Source organism: Cherax quadricarinatus, chromosome 71 (genome assembly GCF_038502225.1).
Source record: "Cherax quadricarinatus isolate ZL_2023a chromosome 71, ASM3850222v1, whole genome shotgun sequence".
NCBI classification, from domain to species: domain Eukaryota; kingdom Metazoa; phylum Arthropoda; class Malacostraca; order Decapoda; family Parastacidae; genus Cherax; species Cherax quadricarinatus.
In genome coordinates this window covers 16,428,823-16,443,946 of record NC_091362.1, presented here as the reverse complement: position 1 = coordinate 16,443,946, position 15,124 = coordinate 16,428,823, and the positions used below count along the sequence as shown (strand labels likewise).

Here is a 15,124-nt window from a genome sequence, read left to right as displayed (position 1 = left end):
GACAGTGATGGAGTGAATGATGATGAAAATTTGTCTTTTTTCGGGCCACCCTGCCTTGGTGGGAAACGGCCGATGTGTTAATAAAAAAAAGTAGGTAACAACCACAAGAATTTAACATCAACACTGAAATTGTCCATACTGTGACTTGGACTTATGGTGACGGGCCTTTGTATCTTATAGGAGGGAAGATACTGTGACCTGGACTTAAGGTGATCTACCTATCTGTAGTCGATTCCGGAGGTCATCTTCCCCTCTTCCCGATGCCAGATCCCAGAAGAGACCTGACTGATGGCCTGAACAATCAGACTGTCGGTACTAGTAGCACCTGCTGTCTAGACTCGAGATAGATAATTCTTTACAGTGAGCACCGAGCAGGAGGGAAGAATACTAATTGATGGCTGGAGGTGATTACATATTTTTACAGTTATACACAAAACCTTACACAAGCCTGCTACTGCTCCAAACACACACACACACACACACACACACACACACACACACACACACACACACACACACACACACACACACACACACACACACACATTTTCAACAGTACAGGGATAACGATAATATTACAAGACTAAGAACTCTTTGAAAGCAGAAAAATAGAGATAAGTGAATACTGAACATGAACAATTTGTGATAGAAAGGTCAACAGTCCTGCGAGAGTACAAAACATTTAATAGATTTGAGGGTAGTACGTACCTGTGTGGATGGATGGATGGCTGCTCTCAACTTACTTTGTTACTCTCACACTTCAAGAATATCACAGTAACACACTCGGTGTGTTATTAAGATAGTGTGTCATCCTCACCTACAAGTCTTGACCACAAGTAATAATTCATTTTGATTCAGTATAAAGATCGATCTATCTACAGTTTATTTCTATGCAGTTATACTGGATTCATTTTTCATCTTGTTACTAATGTTGCGAAAAATTATAAAATTCATTGTAGGAAAATAATGATAACAGATGATGGCGTTTTATATATATCCTAATAAACCAAGAAAACTAAAATACAACTGTAGTTCGATTTATTTATACAGTCTTGGTTCTAGAAATACTACCGTTTGGGCCAATTGTCGCCATCTGGTTTGGGGTCATACGCTGGGCCTTAACTGATTTTATGGAAATCGCACAATGCATCAGATTTCACAGATCTGCAGATTGCTCATGGTAATTCCGTGGGCTTACATCTAAAGGACTCAAGTTCGAACCTCGGAAGAGTGGGGACGTTAGGCATGTTTACTCACACCTGTTGCCCAGATTCACCTAGCAGCCAGTGGGTATACGGCTGGAGATAAAGGTATCAAATACTGACGAGATGGAAAAACAGACACAATTAGTATAATGTGATCCTTTATTGGCTAGGTTTTACCCACACAGTGGGCTTTATCAAGTTACATATCTGTTTTGTGACTTGATAAAGCCCACTGTGGGCGAAACGTAGTCAATAAAGGATCACATTATCTTGGGTTACTAACCCTCCGATTAACAATCAAAATATACTCCTCCACAGCAAGGTTAATTTATAATCTGGGTCGAATAAGGTGAATAGACTTGTAGTATCGCTACAATAGATTGAGTATCTATACTGTACACGTTCAGAGGACAGGCTCGTAGCATCGATACAATGGTGTTGTGTGCCCGAATTGTATGTATTAAGAAGCAGTACGTCCACCTCATTTAAGCTCACATCAGTAAGTGTAATGCGAGTGTAGGGGTTAACCAGGTGCAAGTTTTGGCTCCAGAGAACGTGATCGGCCGCACAATGACGGCATCAGCTGCTGCGGGAGACACACAACTGTTACAATAACGGTCACCGCTCATCATCACTCTAACATCACTCAAATTCACCACTAGCCTACCAACACCTCCCATACCAACCCTATTACACCAACACCAATCGTCCAACCACCTCCCATATAATGTCTCTCACACTAACGCCTCCCATACCAACCTCACCACCTCCCATAACATCGCTTACCAGCTCAGTGGTAAAGCATTGCTTCACAATCAAAAACTTCCGGGTTCAAACCAGGGCTTAGCGAGACGTATGGATAAGTCTCCTTACACCTGTTGTTACTGTTCACCAAGCAGTCATTCAGTGCCCACCTGCGTCTGCTGCTGTGGGTCCGGAATGAGGACAAAAGGACCCCAAGGTAACCTAAATGCGTTTCAGTCACTATGCGACTCATAAAAACATAAAGAAGGAGCACTGTAGCAGGCCTACTGGCCCATGCTAGGCCCTGTACCTCTCGTAAGTCCACCCCTCTGTACCTCAGTGCAGCGCTGTATAGCCCTTGTGGCTTAGCGCTTCTTTTTTATTATAATAATAATCTGTACCTCAGTGCAAGCAAAATTAATTTATATAAAGTGCTTCATAAGTTTCTAATGGAGTTAAATATCAGCAGAGGCATTCACAGGTTTTCACATGGAACTTTGTCTCAATTTCTTCAATAGAAATAGCAACCTGGCACTTACATAACCCATAACCAATGTGAAGCTTCCAGTGGGAAAGACACACCAGTGTTAAAGTCTGAAACTGACCAGAAGATGCATTTTCCAGCTATCGCACAGAATCCAACAATTCCAAGTTTGTAATAATGTTGGTAGAATTACTGACAATATGTAAAGTAAAAGGACACAAGTGCAACTAATGTGACATTTTATTGTGGCAACGTTTCGCTCTCCAGGAGCTTTGTCAAGCCGATACTTGTGTCCTTTTACTTTACAATTCTAAGTTTACCAACTATGTCAGGAAATTGACAAATTTGCATCTACACGCCCTGTGAACCACCATACTGAGACGCTGGAACAGGAAGACAGCAGGCCGTGAAGACTGTTCTGATTATTAAGATACAAATATACTTATTTCTTTTCTGCATTATACAGGTAATGTAGTTTACATTAGGCACAGGAGAAAGGTACTAACTAGCACGCGCGGCATTTCAGGCAGATCTTTTTTTTTTTTCGGATTTTTACCCAAGGGTTAGCCTGCCAGGATAACGAAAGAAAGTCAGTGCGTCATCGAGGACTGTCTGTCTTGAAGATTGAGACACTTATGCAGCATATGGGAATCTTTATTCAGGAAACGTTTCGCCACAGTGGCTTCATCAGTCCAATACAAAGAGGAAGGCGTAATCTACAAGATTGATGGACTGAACACATCGACTCCAGGCTGAGGGACTGATTACCTCATACTCCTCCTCTCCTTACGCCTTCCTCTTTGTATTGGACTGATGAAGCCACTGTGTGGCGAAACGTTTCCTGAATAAAGATTCCCATATGCTGCATAAGTGTCTCAATCTTCAACTTGTCGGTTTTTTCAAAAAATTCATCACAACTGTCTGTCTTATTTCCATTGTGGTCCTTCAACCTTGTCCTCCAGGATGAGACCCACACCAGTCGACTAACACTGAGGTACCTACTTAGTGCTAGGTGAACAGGGATGGCAGGTGTAAGATGACTAACACCTACTTACTGCTAGGTGAACAGGGACAGCAGGTGTAAGGAAACATTTCCAATGTTTCCGACCATGCTGGGGATCGAACCACGGACACTCAGTGTGAGGCGAGACACGGAGGGTCAGTATTATTAAAATCAAGGGGGAAGCGCTAAACCCGGAGGATTATACAGCGCCTGGGGGATTATGTGGAAGGCATTCAGGCTTAATTCGGGGACCTGGATCACAGATCCAATTCCTTAAATCAAGAGCCCCTAACCAACATCAAGGAACCTTCCTTGAGGGGGGAGGGTCAGTAATCCATGATAATTTATTAAAAAGCCCCCTCAAGGAAGGTTCCTTGATGTTGGTGAGGGGCTCTTGATTTAGGGAATTAGATCTGTGCTCCAGTTCCCCGAATTAAGCCTGAATGCCTTCCACATTCCCCCCCCACCCCAGGCGCTGTATAATCCTCCGGGTTTAGCGCTTCCCCCTTGATTATAATATTAAAAAGCCACTGTCATCTAACTGTCTGACTTACGCCCAGGTACATACATACTCCTAGACGAATATACCCAACATTTCCACACCGGGGTTCGATCCCCTGAACCCTCAACGAGTAAGCAGAGGCTGCTACCAAGAGCTGGGCCTTCAGTAGTGTTAAAGAGCCCGGAAGCCCTGCTCACTCATGCAGCCTTCTGCATATTTTCCCTCCTTCCCAGAGCATTGTGAGTACTCACCAGTGTGGCGTGACGCAACAGAGTAGAAGGAAGCAGCAGCACACAACACTAACACCCACCGCCACACTGACACAGAGGTAACTGAAGCAGTCTGCACACGTCAACCCCCCTGATGTCAGGCTAACACTACGTTTTCTGTAGTAAATTCGTTTTCACTATTTCTTCTCTTTAATTTCTCGACCCACGTGGCCACAAACAGATAAATATAAAAAATTGTTATAGTCATAACCATAATTTTTAGAGTGGGCCAGTAAGCCAGCGGAAGGCCTCGGTCAGATAACCAAAAGCTCCAGCTGTGAGTCATCATATAGTAAGTAAATAAGTTTATTCAGGTATATACACAAATATACTAGTTACATAAGTTATCACACAGCAGCATATGTGTAGATTTCCTAAGATAACACAAGAGAGTCAGACTAACCCATCATAAATGCATACATATGTAAAAACGATACATGCATTTGCTCAATATCACGAACATAGGTAAAACTCTCTAAATATAATCCCTCTTCAAGGGGGGCTCCTTGGCGTGGTGAAGAGGCTCTTGGTCTGAGGAATTAGACCTATCGGTCTTCTTCCTCAGACCGAACCTAATTACCCCCCAATCTCCCCTCCCCTATCCCATCCTCCCCATCCTCCCCTTTTTCCTTTCCTCCTCCTCCTCCCCACTCCTCCCTTTTGCCCTTCCTCTTTTTGTCCTTTGGGATTTCTCCCACAGGCGCGCTAGTTCCTAGGTAGGAGAAAGGACACCGGGGTCCATCCCATTCCGTTGAGGTTTCTTGGCGGTGGCGTAGTTTGCCGTGGAATCTGGATTGCCTAGGGATGTCCCGATCCCTCTCCGGTATCCCGGAGTAGCTTTGGGTGTCTTTTGGGCGACGGGTGTAGCTCTGGAAGCCACCTTTCGGATTCCGGGGGTGGTGGCTGAAGGAGGTATGCTTTGTGGCGGATATCCGGCCGCCCTCTCTTTTGTCCACCGAGGTAGCTCGGCAGATGTGAGGTTGCTATCCCAGATTGCTGGTTTACTGGCATGAAGGGTAGGGTATGGCACGGGTTCCATGCTGCATCTGCGCTACTAGCGGTGTCGAGTCCTCTTGGGCGCGGAGGGAGATTTCTGGCCCTTTCATCCCTCCTAGGAACTATCCCTCCCCGGTCCCCCCTTTTTTTTTCTTTTTTTTTATTTTTATTTTCTTTTCTTCTTTCTTTTTTTTTCTTAAAAACAAAAAGAAAGAAGTAACCTAACCATGGCAGCCCTAGTCCATGAACCTGGTACCCCCGGGCCCCTTCTTGATACCGCACCCCGTTCTGACCCCGCCTCGTCTTTGGACCACTCTTCAGACATTCCTCATGCCTCTGTACCTATTGCCGGTGCTGTTTCCTCACCCGCTTCAGGTACTGAGGCCTCGACTGACTCCTTCGATTTATCAGACCTTCGCTCTCCTCTGACTATGCTTCCGGCCTCTCCCTCTACGGTGCGGCAATTTTCAAATCGCCGACCCGTTCCACGTCGGACCAACTCTGGTCCCACGCCTAAACGTCAACGACAATTACCTGCTGATGATACTTCTCCACCTTCACCTTCTCGTTCTTCTCAGAAACGATCGACACGTCCTTCACTACCTTTCCACGCTCAGTTTCAGACTGAACAGTGGACTAAATTCTTCACTTTACGACCAACTTCCTCTACTGCCTATCTTTCTGACCATAGTATTGGCAAGGCACTCCTACGCCATGTTGGTAAAGATATTTCTTTTCATGCTCTTAAGAGCGGTACGCGCATCATTACCGTACAGAATGCTACCCAGGCTCGTGAGCTCTCTCGTCTTACCCATATAGATACTGTTCCTGTCACCCTTGAAAAACATCATTCCCTCAATTCTTGTAGTGGTACCGTTATTCTGCCCCATACCATAGTTCAACAAAATTTCCAGACATGTGGCACCGACATTCTAGAACAGCTGGAACTCCAAGATCTCCCAATCCTCAAGGTAGACACTTACGTTCTTCCTGCCCGTGGGCGGAGACGATACCCTAGCAATGTGGCTCGTTTAACTTTTGACAGCCGAGAACTCCCATCCTCCGTTTATATAGCAGGACATCGGTTACAAGTTCGAAAGGTGATCCCTACACCACAACAGTGTAGAAATTGCTGGCGATTTGGCCATCCAGCGAAATATTGCAGATCTATCGCCGAATGCCCAGTCTGTGGTGCCGATGACCATTCTAATACGTCTTGCAATCGATCTCCCTCTTGCCTTAACTGTCATGAGGCTCACCCTTCGTACTCTCGCCGTTGTCAGGTCTATTTAAACGAGCGGGAAATCCGTTACCTCAAAGAGACAGAAGGTCTCCCTTATGCCATGGCAGTTTCTCATCTCCGCCTCCAAGGGAGACTCCCACGTGTTTCTTATTCCCGTGTTTCAAAACGTCCCCCCACTTCTGGTATCCCATCTTCTACACCCACCTCTGTGGTTACCTCTCCCATAATCACTCCTGTATCTAATCCTTTTGCTGTCCTCGGCTCAGACGTCCCTACTTCAACGCCTCAGTCTAATCTCGCTTCTTCGAGTTCTCTCTTACAAGCCTCAGTATCGACGAGACCTCGTACGACACCTCTTCCCAATCGTCCCTCTACTTCTCAAAAGTCAAAAAAAGGTCCGGTAACACCTCCTACCCATCTTCCACCTCCTCATTTTACCCTCCCTGTCTCTGTCCCTAGTTCTTCCCCTCTCACTGGCTCAGTTACAAGTGCAGAGGTTCACCCTCCTCCTCGTAATGTACCTTCCTCCCCTGTTCCCTCCCAAGTTTCTACCTCTTCTGCCACCTCCCAGGTTCCTGTCTCTTCTGTCCCCTGCCACGCTTCTCCAGTTCCCTCCACCCTTTCGCCCCCCCCTACCTTGGTACAGTCCAATACAGTTCCAATCTTTACTCATCCTCCCCCTACCATTCCCAATATTGTCTCCCATACGACATCTCTGAATTCCGAAACACTTGAAGCAATCTCTGAATATATTGCAGAGACCAAACCATCAATGGACACTGATCCACCTTCCGCTCTTCCTCTCTCCTCTGCTCCATCTGCGCAACTCCTTTCTTCACAGCGCACCGTTCCTTCGCTGCTTGAACATTTTCCACTGCCTCCGCATGTGGACTTTTCTAACCCTTCTAGTCCGTAGGAACCCTTACCTGCGGATTTCAAGTATCTTTATCATTGCCAATCATGGCCTTTTTACAGTGGAATATACGCGGCCTCAGGGGTAATCGGGGTGAGCTTCAGATGTTACTCTCCCAGTTTGCCCCTGTTGGTGTTTGCTTACAGGAACCAAAATTACACTCTGCTGTTATTTCTCACATCTCAGGCTATAATTTATTGTATTCTTCAGATCCTTTTCCTGATGGGACCTTTAATGAAAGTGCCCTTCTTCTCCGCACTGATATTCCGTACCATCAGCTATTTGTTCATACTTCGCTGCATTACACAGCAGCCCGTATCCACTTACATAGGTGGTATACGCTCTGTTCTTTATATCTCTCTCCTTCTCGGGCATTATCTATTCCGGATTTTGCCTTCCTTGTTTCGTCATTACCGCCACCGATTCTGTTACTTGGTGATTTTAATGCCCACCATTTCCTCTGGGGAGGGTCTCACTGTGATTCCCGTGGAATTCAGTTAGAGGCTTTTCTTGCCACCCACCCCCTCCATGTTTTAAATACAGGTACTCACACCCATTTTGATCCTCGGACTCATACTCTCTCTTGCATCGATCTCTCAGTTTGCTCTTCCTCCGCCGCATTAGACTTTACTTGGTCTGTTCTCCCGGACTTACATGACAGTGATCATTTCCCAATCATTCTTACTTCCCCTTCATATTCGCCACCTCTTCGCACCCCACGCTTTCAATTTAATCGGGCAAATTGGAACCTTTACTCACACCTGACTGTTTTTAAAGAGGTTCCTTCTTCGTCCTCCATCGATGAGCTTTTACACCTCTTCTCGTCCTCCGTTTTCACCGCAGCTTCTCATTCTATACCCCAAACTTCGGGCAGGCATTCTCAGAAATGCGTGCCTTGGTGGTCTCCTGCTTGTGCTCGTGCAGTACGTTTGAAACGCGCTGCATGGGGCAGGTACCGGTACAATAGAACCACAGAGCGACTCCTTGATTTTAAACAGAAGCGTGCGATCGCTCGCCGTGTCATCCGTGACGCTAAACGCACTTGCTGGCGAGATTATGTCTCCACCATCACCTCTGCTTCCTCTATGAGTGCAGTCTGGAAAAAAGTACGAAAACTGAGTGGTAAATATTCTCCTGACCCGGCTCCTGTTCTGCGGGTTGCCGGTGTTGATATAGCAAACCCACTAGATGTTGCCAATGAAATTGGCAATCATCTGGTCCGTATTTCTCAGGGACTCCATCTATGCCCCTCATTTCTTTCCTCAAAGTCTGCCAGAGAGTTAGCACCCTTGGACTTTTCTTCTCTCAGAGAAGAACAGTATAATGTGCCTTTTACACTTCAAGAACTGGAGGCAACACTCTCAGCTTGTCGATCATCGGCAGCTGGGCCCGACGACATTCATATTCGTATGCTACAACATTTACATCAGTCAGCCCTTGCAGTCCTATTACACCTTTACAATCTTATTTGGTCACAAGGAGTTCTTCCACAGCTGTGGAAATCCGCCATTGTTCTCCCTTTCCGCAAACCAGGCACTACGGGACATGAAACCTCCCACTATCGTCCCATTGCTCTTACCAGTGCAGTTTGCAAAGTAATGGAACGTCTAGTAAATAGACGTTTAGTGTGGTATTTAGAGACACACAACAGTCTCTCCACTCGTCAATATGGCTTTCGTAAGGGACGTTCTACCATAGACCCCTTACTGCGCTTGGATACGTATGTTCGTAATGCCTTTGCGAATAACCACTCAGTTATTGCCATATTTTTTGACCTTGAGAAGGCATATGACACAACTTGGAGGTATAATATTTTAGCCCAAGCCCACTCCTTAGGCCTTCGAGGCAATCTACCATCCTTCCTTAAGAACTTTTTAACTGACAGGCATTTCCGTGTTCGGGTTAATAATGTGCTCTCCCCGGACTTTGTCCAAGCTGAAGGTGTCCCCCAGGGATGTGTTCTGAGCACAACACTTTTTCTCCTTGCTATTAATGATTTGGCCTCTAGTCTTCCATCAAATATTTGGTCATCACTCTATGTTGATGACTTTGCTATTGCCTGTGCAGGCGCTGACTGTCACCTCCTTACAGTTTCTCTCCAGCATGCAGTCGACCGTGTTTCCAATTGGGCCACCACACATGGGTTTAAATTTTCCAGCACTAAAACCCACCAAATCACTTTCACTAGACGCTCTGTCATCTCTGATCATCCTTTGTACCTCTATGGCTCACGTATCCCTGAACGTGATACAGTCAAGTTTCTGGGCCTCCTCTTTGATCGTAGGTTATCCTGGAAACCTCACATTACCTCTCTGAAGGCAACTTGTCACAGCCGGCTGAACCTTCTTAAAACCCTTGCTCATCTTTCGTGGGGAGCTGATCGTCGAACCCTCCTTCACCTACATTCCACCCTTATTTTATCGAAACTTGATTATGGTGACCAGATCTATTCAGCGGCATCTCCTGCTACTCTCTCTAGCCTTAACCCCATTCATCACCAAGGATTACGTTTATGCCTTGGTGCTTTTCGCTCTTCCCCTGTCGAAAGCCTCTATGCAGAAGCGAACGTTCCATCCTTATCCGATCGCCGTGATGCCCATTGCCTGCGCTACTATGTACGCTCTCATGATCTCCGCAATCCTTCCATTTATAGAATGGTCACTGATATTAGTAGACATTCTTTATTTGTTCGCCGCCCCTGCTTACTCCGTCCCTTCTCTCTTCGCCTTCATTCGCTCTTGTCTTCTCTTCAACTACCACCTTTCTATGTACATGTAGCATCTCACTTTTCCCTACCCCCCTGGGAGGTCCCAGCTGTTCGAGTCTGTTCTTTCTCCCTCCCTTGCTCGAAAGCCCAACTGTCTACGGTCGCTTCCCGCTCTCTTTTTCTTGACCACTTTCACTCTCATTCTCATGCCATTGCTGTGTACACAGATGGCTCTAAGTCTTCTGACGGCGTAGGATTCGCAGCAGTGTTTCCGGACAGCGTCGTACAAGGGCATTTACTATCTTCAGCTAGTATTTTTACTGCTGAATTATATGCCATCCTTACAGCACTTATCCGTATTGCATCTATGCCTGTGTCATCATTTGTGGTTGTCTCAGACTCCCTTAGTGCTTTACAGGCTATACAAAAATTTGATACACCTCACCCCTTAGTCCTCCGTATCCAACTTTGGCTACGCCGCATCTTTACTAAGCATAAAGATATTGTTTTTTGTTGGGTCCCTGGTCATGTTGACGTACATGGCAATGAACAGGCAGACACTGCTGCGCGGTCAGCAGTACATGACCTACCAGTTTCTTACAGAGGTATTCCATGTACGGACTATTTTGCTGTAATATCTTCCCACCTTCACACCCGTTGGCAACAACGTTGGTCTACTATGCTCGGCAACAAACTTCAGTCTATTAAACCGAGTATAGGTTACTGGCCGTCTTCTTATCACCAGTGTCGAGGTTGGGAGACTACTCTCTCCCGTCTTCGCATTGGCCATACTCGTCTTACTCATGGATATCTCATGGAGAGGCGTCTTGCTCCTCTCTGTGAGAATTGCCAAGCTCCATTATCAGTCAGCCACATTCTGTTGGACTGCCCACTTTATCAACGAGCACGCAGAATTTACCTCTGTCGTCGTCTTCGCCCCGCTGCTCTCTCTTTACCTTCCCTTCTCGCTGATGGACCCACCTTTCATCCGGACTCTCTTATTGACTTTTTGACAACGACTGACTTACTTCACAAATTCTGATACTTTCAGCCCTTTCTACTTGTATCTCTTGCTACCCTCTACCCCCGTACTATCCCCTGCCCCGCTGTTTTCTGTAACCTGCTGATCATCCCCCCTCCCTCCTGCCATCCAATTCCCTTGCTTCCTTCCCTACCCTGCAGCGCTGTATAGCCCTTGTGGCTTAGCGCTTCTTTTTGATTATAATAATAATAATAATCTAAATATAATCAATATAGTTACTCTCAATATCTGTACTCATCTCAAATTTAAGCACTCCATTGTGGCCGCCTAAGGTCTTCTCTACTTGATTTATTAAAGCCATATAGCATGACATAATAGAATACTCAGTTCTCTTGTATTCATTGTAACTCATCTATTGCCTTATTAATCTTAAGTTAATTTAAGTTTGCCCGAAATGTTCTGCATATAAAGAGGCTTTTGGCATGTAAACCTAACAATTATATTCCTTTGTATAAACATGTATCATCTCAAAATAAAATATTATTATAATTATTATTATTATTATTATTATTATTATTATTATTATTATTATTATTATTATTGTGACGTTCCGATCTGGAGTGAGCCATATCACGTCTACAGAAAAGCCTAAAACTACTAAACTATGTACCCTCGTGAGGTGGAGAGGGCAGGAGAGGTCACGTCATATGCAGCAGAGATAGAGAAGCGGGAGGTCAGGGGTCACAGATGGCGTCGTGTAGGTACAGGAGGGTCACCAAGCAGTAGATTTGCAAAGGGGCTTTTGCTAGGCTGAAAGATCCCTGATTCTGCTTGATGGTGTCACTTCCCTTGATGATAGCAGCCACCAGACACTTCTTTCTGATTCTGTTGCCCTCTTAACAGATACCCCACATATTAGAGAGAAAACTTTTGACGACGTTTCTACCTTGGACTCTTATTGCTCCAGACTTTTATTCATCTGTTAAGATGATTTTGTCCTTATCAGATATCATGAGGTGCGCTTGTTAGCGTACGACGCAGATATCGTCACACAGCCTGCCAGTGTATTTGTGTGAGGTACACGCCGCTGGTTGTGTATAAACTGAATAATGCACACCAGTTGGTGTATATATACTGAAAGGTATATGTTACTCATTGTACAAACACTGAGATATATATAACTTGGAGTATATGCACAGAGGTACACACTGTTTATATATACGAGAACTATACACCACTCGGTGTATATATGCAAAGAAGTACACTAGTGGGTATAAGCGGAGATAATACACCACTCGATGTAAGTATATCAAGAGGAATATACCAATCGGTGTATATACACTCAGAGATTTACACCTCTTGGTGTATATGCAACTGGAAGATACACGCACACCAATCAGTGTGCATACACTGAGAGATATACACCTCTGGGTGTATGTACGTATGAGAGGTACTCGCTTTTCTGTTCATATACACACACTAAGGGCTACATACCACTCTGTATATGTACAAAGAAAAGCACATGTATATGTACAAAGAAAAGCACACCAAAAGAGATATACACCACTTGGTATATATATATTGTTGAGGTGGTTTGGTCATTTAGAGAGAATGGATCAAAGTAGAATGACATGGAGAGCGTTTAAATCTGTAGGGGAGGAAGGCGGGGCAGGGGTCGTCCTCGAAAAGGTTGGAGGGAGGGGGTAAAGGAGGTTTTGTGGGCGAGGGGCTTGGACTTCCAGCAAGCGTGCGTGAGCGTGTTAGATAGAAGTGATTGGAGACGAACGGTATTTGGGACCTGACGATCTGTTGGAGTGTGAGCAGGGTAATATTTAGTGAAGGGATTCAGGGAAACCGGTTATTTTTAGATAGCCGGACTTGAGTTCTGGAAATGGGAAGTACAATACCTGCACTCTAAAGGAGGGGTTCGCGATATTGGCAGTTTGGAAGGATATGTTGTGTATCTTTATAGGTATATGCTTCTAAGCTGTTGTGTTCTGAGCACCTCTGTAAAAACAGTGATTATGTGTGAGTGAGGTGAAAGTGTTGAATGATGATGAAAGTATTTTCTTTTTGGGGAATTTCTTTCTTTTTTTTTGGGTCACCCTGCCTCGGTGGGAGGAGGCCGACTTGTTATATATATATATATATATATATATATATATATATATATATATATATATATATATATATATATATATATATATATATATATATATATATATATATATATTGCCGAATAGGCAGAACTTGCGATCTTGGCTTAAATAGCAACGCTCATCTTGCCATATAAGACAAGTGAAAATCTGTGTATGCAATAATTTCGCCAAAATCATTCTGAACCTAACGAAAAAAATATATTTCGTTGTGTTTGCTTAGTATTAAATTATTGTAAACGTATCTAAAATATATTTAGTTGGATAAGACTAAAATAAATTACGCTTGTTATAATAAGGTTAGGTAAGTTTTCTAAGATTCTTTTGGTGCAAAATTATAAATTTTTACATCAACATTAATGAAAAAGATATATCTTTAAACGTACAAGAGAAAATTTTAGAAAGGACTTAATTTTAATTAAATGAGTTCTTGCTAATTGACCAGTTTTACATATTCGGCACGAAATATATATATATATATATATATATATATATATATATATATATATATATATATATATATATATATATATATATATATATATATATATATATACCAAAAAGTACACACATCAGTTGCTGTGTTGACACAGATATACCGCTCTCTGTATACATATTACACCCACTCACGGATTTAATACTTTTCATAGACTACACTAACCATTTCTGGTCTAATGTTTTTTTTGGAGAAAAATGGTCTTTGCATATGTTGCGATTTAATATGTTGCCACCGTTATATGTTGCCACCATTTTAAAAAATCCAAAACACTGCAACACGTTTTGGTTACAGTGAAGTGTAGGGAGAAGCTCCATTGATGCATTCTAGAATTCGTTATACAGTCAAGTGTTTTCTGAAATTTTGTGGTACAGTTATATTAGGTAAGGTTTGTCAGGGAACAGGACAAGTGTTTCTTGACGCGGGTCTTAGTCATATGATGATCCGCAGCTGGAGCTTTTGATCATCTGACCGAGGCCTTCCGCTGGCTAACCAGTCCACCCCTTTAAAAGCTAAGGATAAATCTATAGTCATGTTTTGTTTGTGTGGGTAAAGTAGATGGTTGCTAAGGAAATAAATGGTTGAAGGAGGTATTTAAGGCCTCATGGTCTGCAAAGATGCATATTGACGACATTCTGGTGACATTACTTGTTTGAGAATTATTATTATTATTATTATTATTATTATTATTATTATTATTATTATTATTATTAACCAGCATGGTTCAAATATGGCAGATCATGTCTTGTCAACCTACGGGAGTTCTATTACAAAGTAACAGAGATGAGGTAGGAGAGGGAGGGGTGGATTGCACTTTGACAGAGGTTGAGGCAAAAACTTGAAGTGCATTAAGGAATAATAGGAAATACACACTGTTGCATCAAAAAGTGCTTTAGGAGAAAGAGAAAAGAATGATTGTCATGGAAGACACGCCAGAATAGAGAAGAGTAAGAAGCAGGTTCCACTTCTGGTTTATGGAAATGTATCCCTGTATTCCTCTTTGGTGTTGAAGTGAACACGTTGTTTGGTGCAGTGTTCTCTTCTGCCACTAACTTTATAACAAAGTGAACACATTGTTTGGTGCGGTGTTCTCTTCTGCCACTAACTTTATAACAAAGTGAACACGTTGTTTGGTGCAGTGTTCTCTTCTGCCACTAACTTTATAACAAAGTGAACACATTGTTTGGTGCGGTGTCCTCTTCTGCCACTAACTTTATAACAAAGTGAACACATTGTTTGGTGCGGTGTTCTCTTCTGCCACTAACTTTATAATCTTTGAGAATCTTAACAATCATTCTAAGACCTTTAAACAACATGTCAAGCCAGTCTTGGAGTATACAGCGCCGGTATGGAGCCCACACTTGAAGCAAGCATTTAAGAAATTGGAGACAGTACAGAAGGATTCAACGAGGCTTGTTCCGAAG

General features: G+C 43.6%; 1 protein-coding gene across 3 annotated transcripts in view; it reads right to left on the bottom strand.

Annotated features, from left to right (window-relative positions):
- The window catches only part of LOC128700389 (uncharacterized), a 109,881-nt gene that overhangs the window by 27,570 nt on the left and 67,187 nt on the right, over positions 1–15,124 (bottom strand). The window contains exon 1 of one of the 3 annotated variants that reach the window (XM_070100067.1): positions 4,190–4,256. The exons of the other annotated variants lie outside the window; for them this stretch is intronic. The gene's annotated coding sequence lies outside the window, so the exon portion shown is untranslated. Of the gene's footprint in view, positions 1–4,189; positions 4,257–15,124 lie in introns of those variants that run through there. 3 annotated transcript variants of the gene reach the window in all.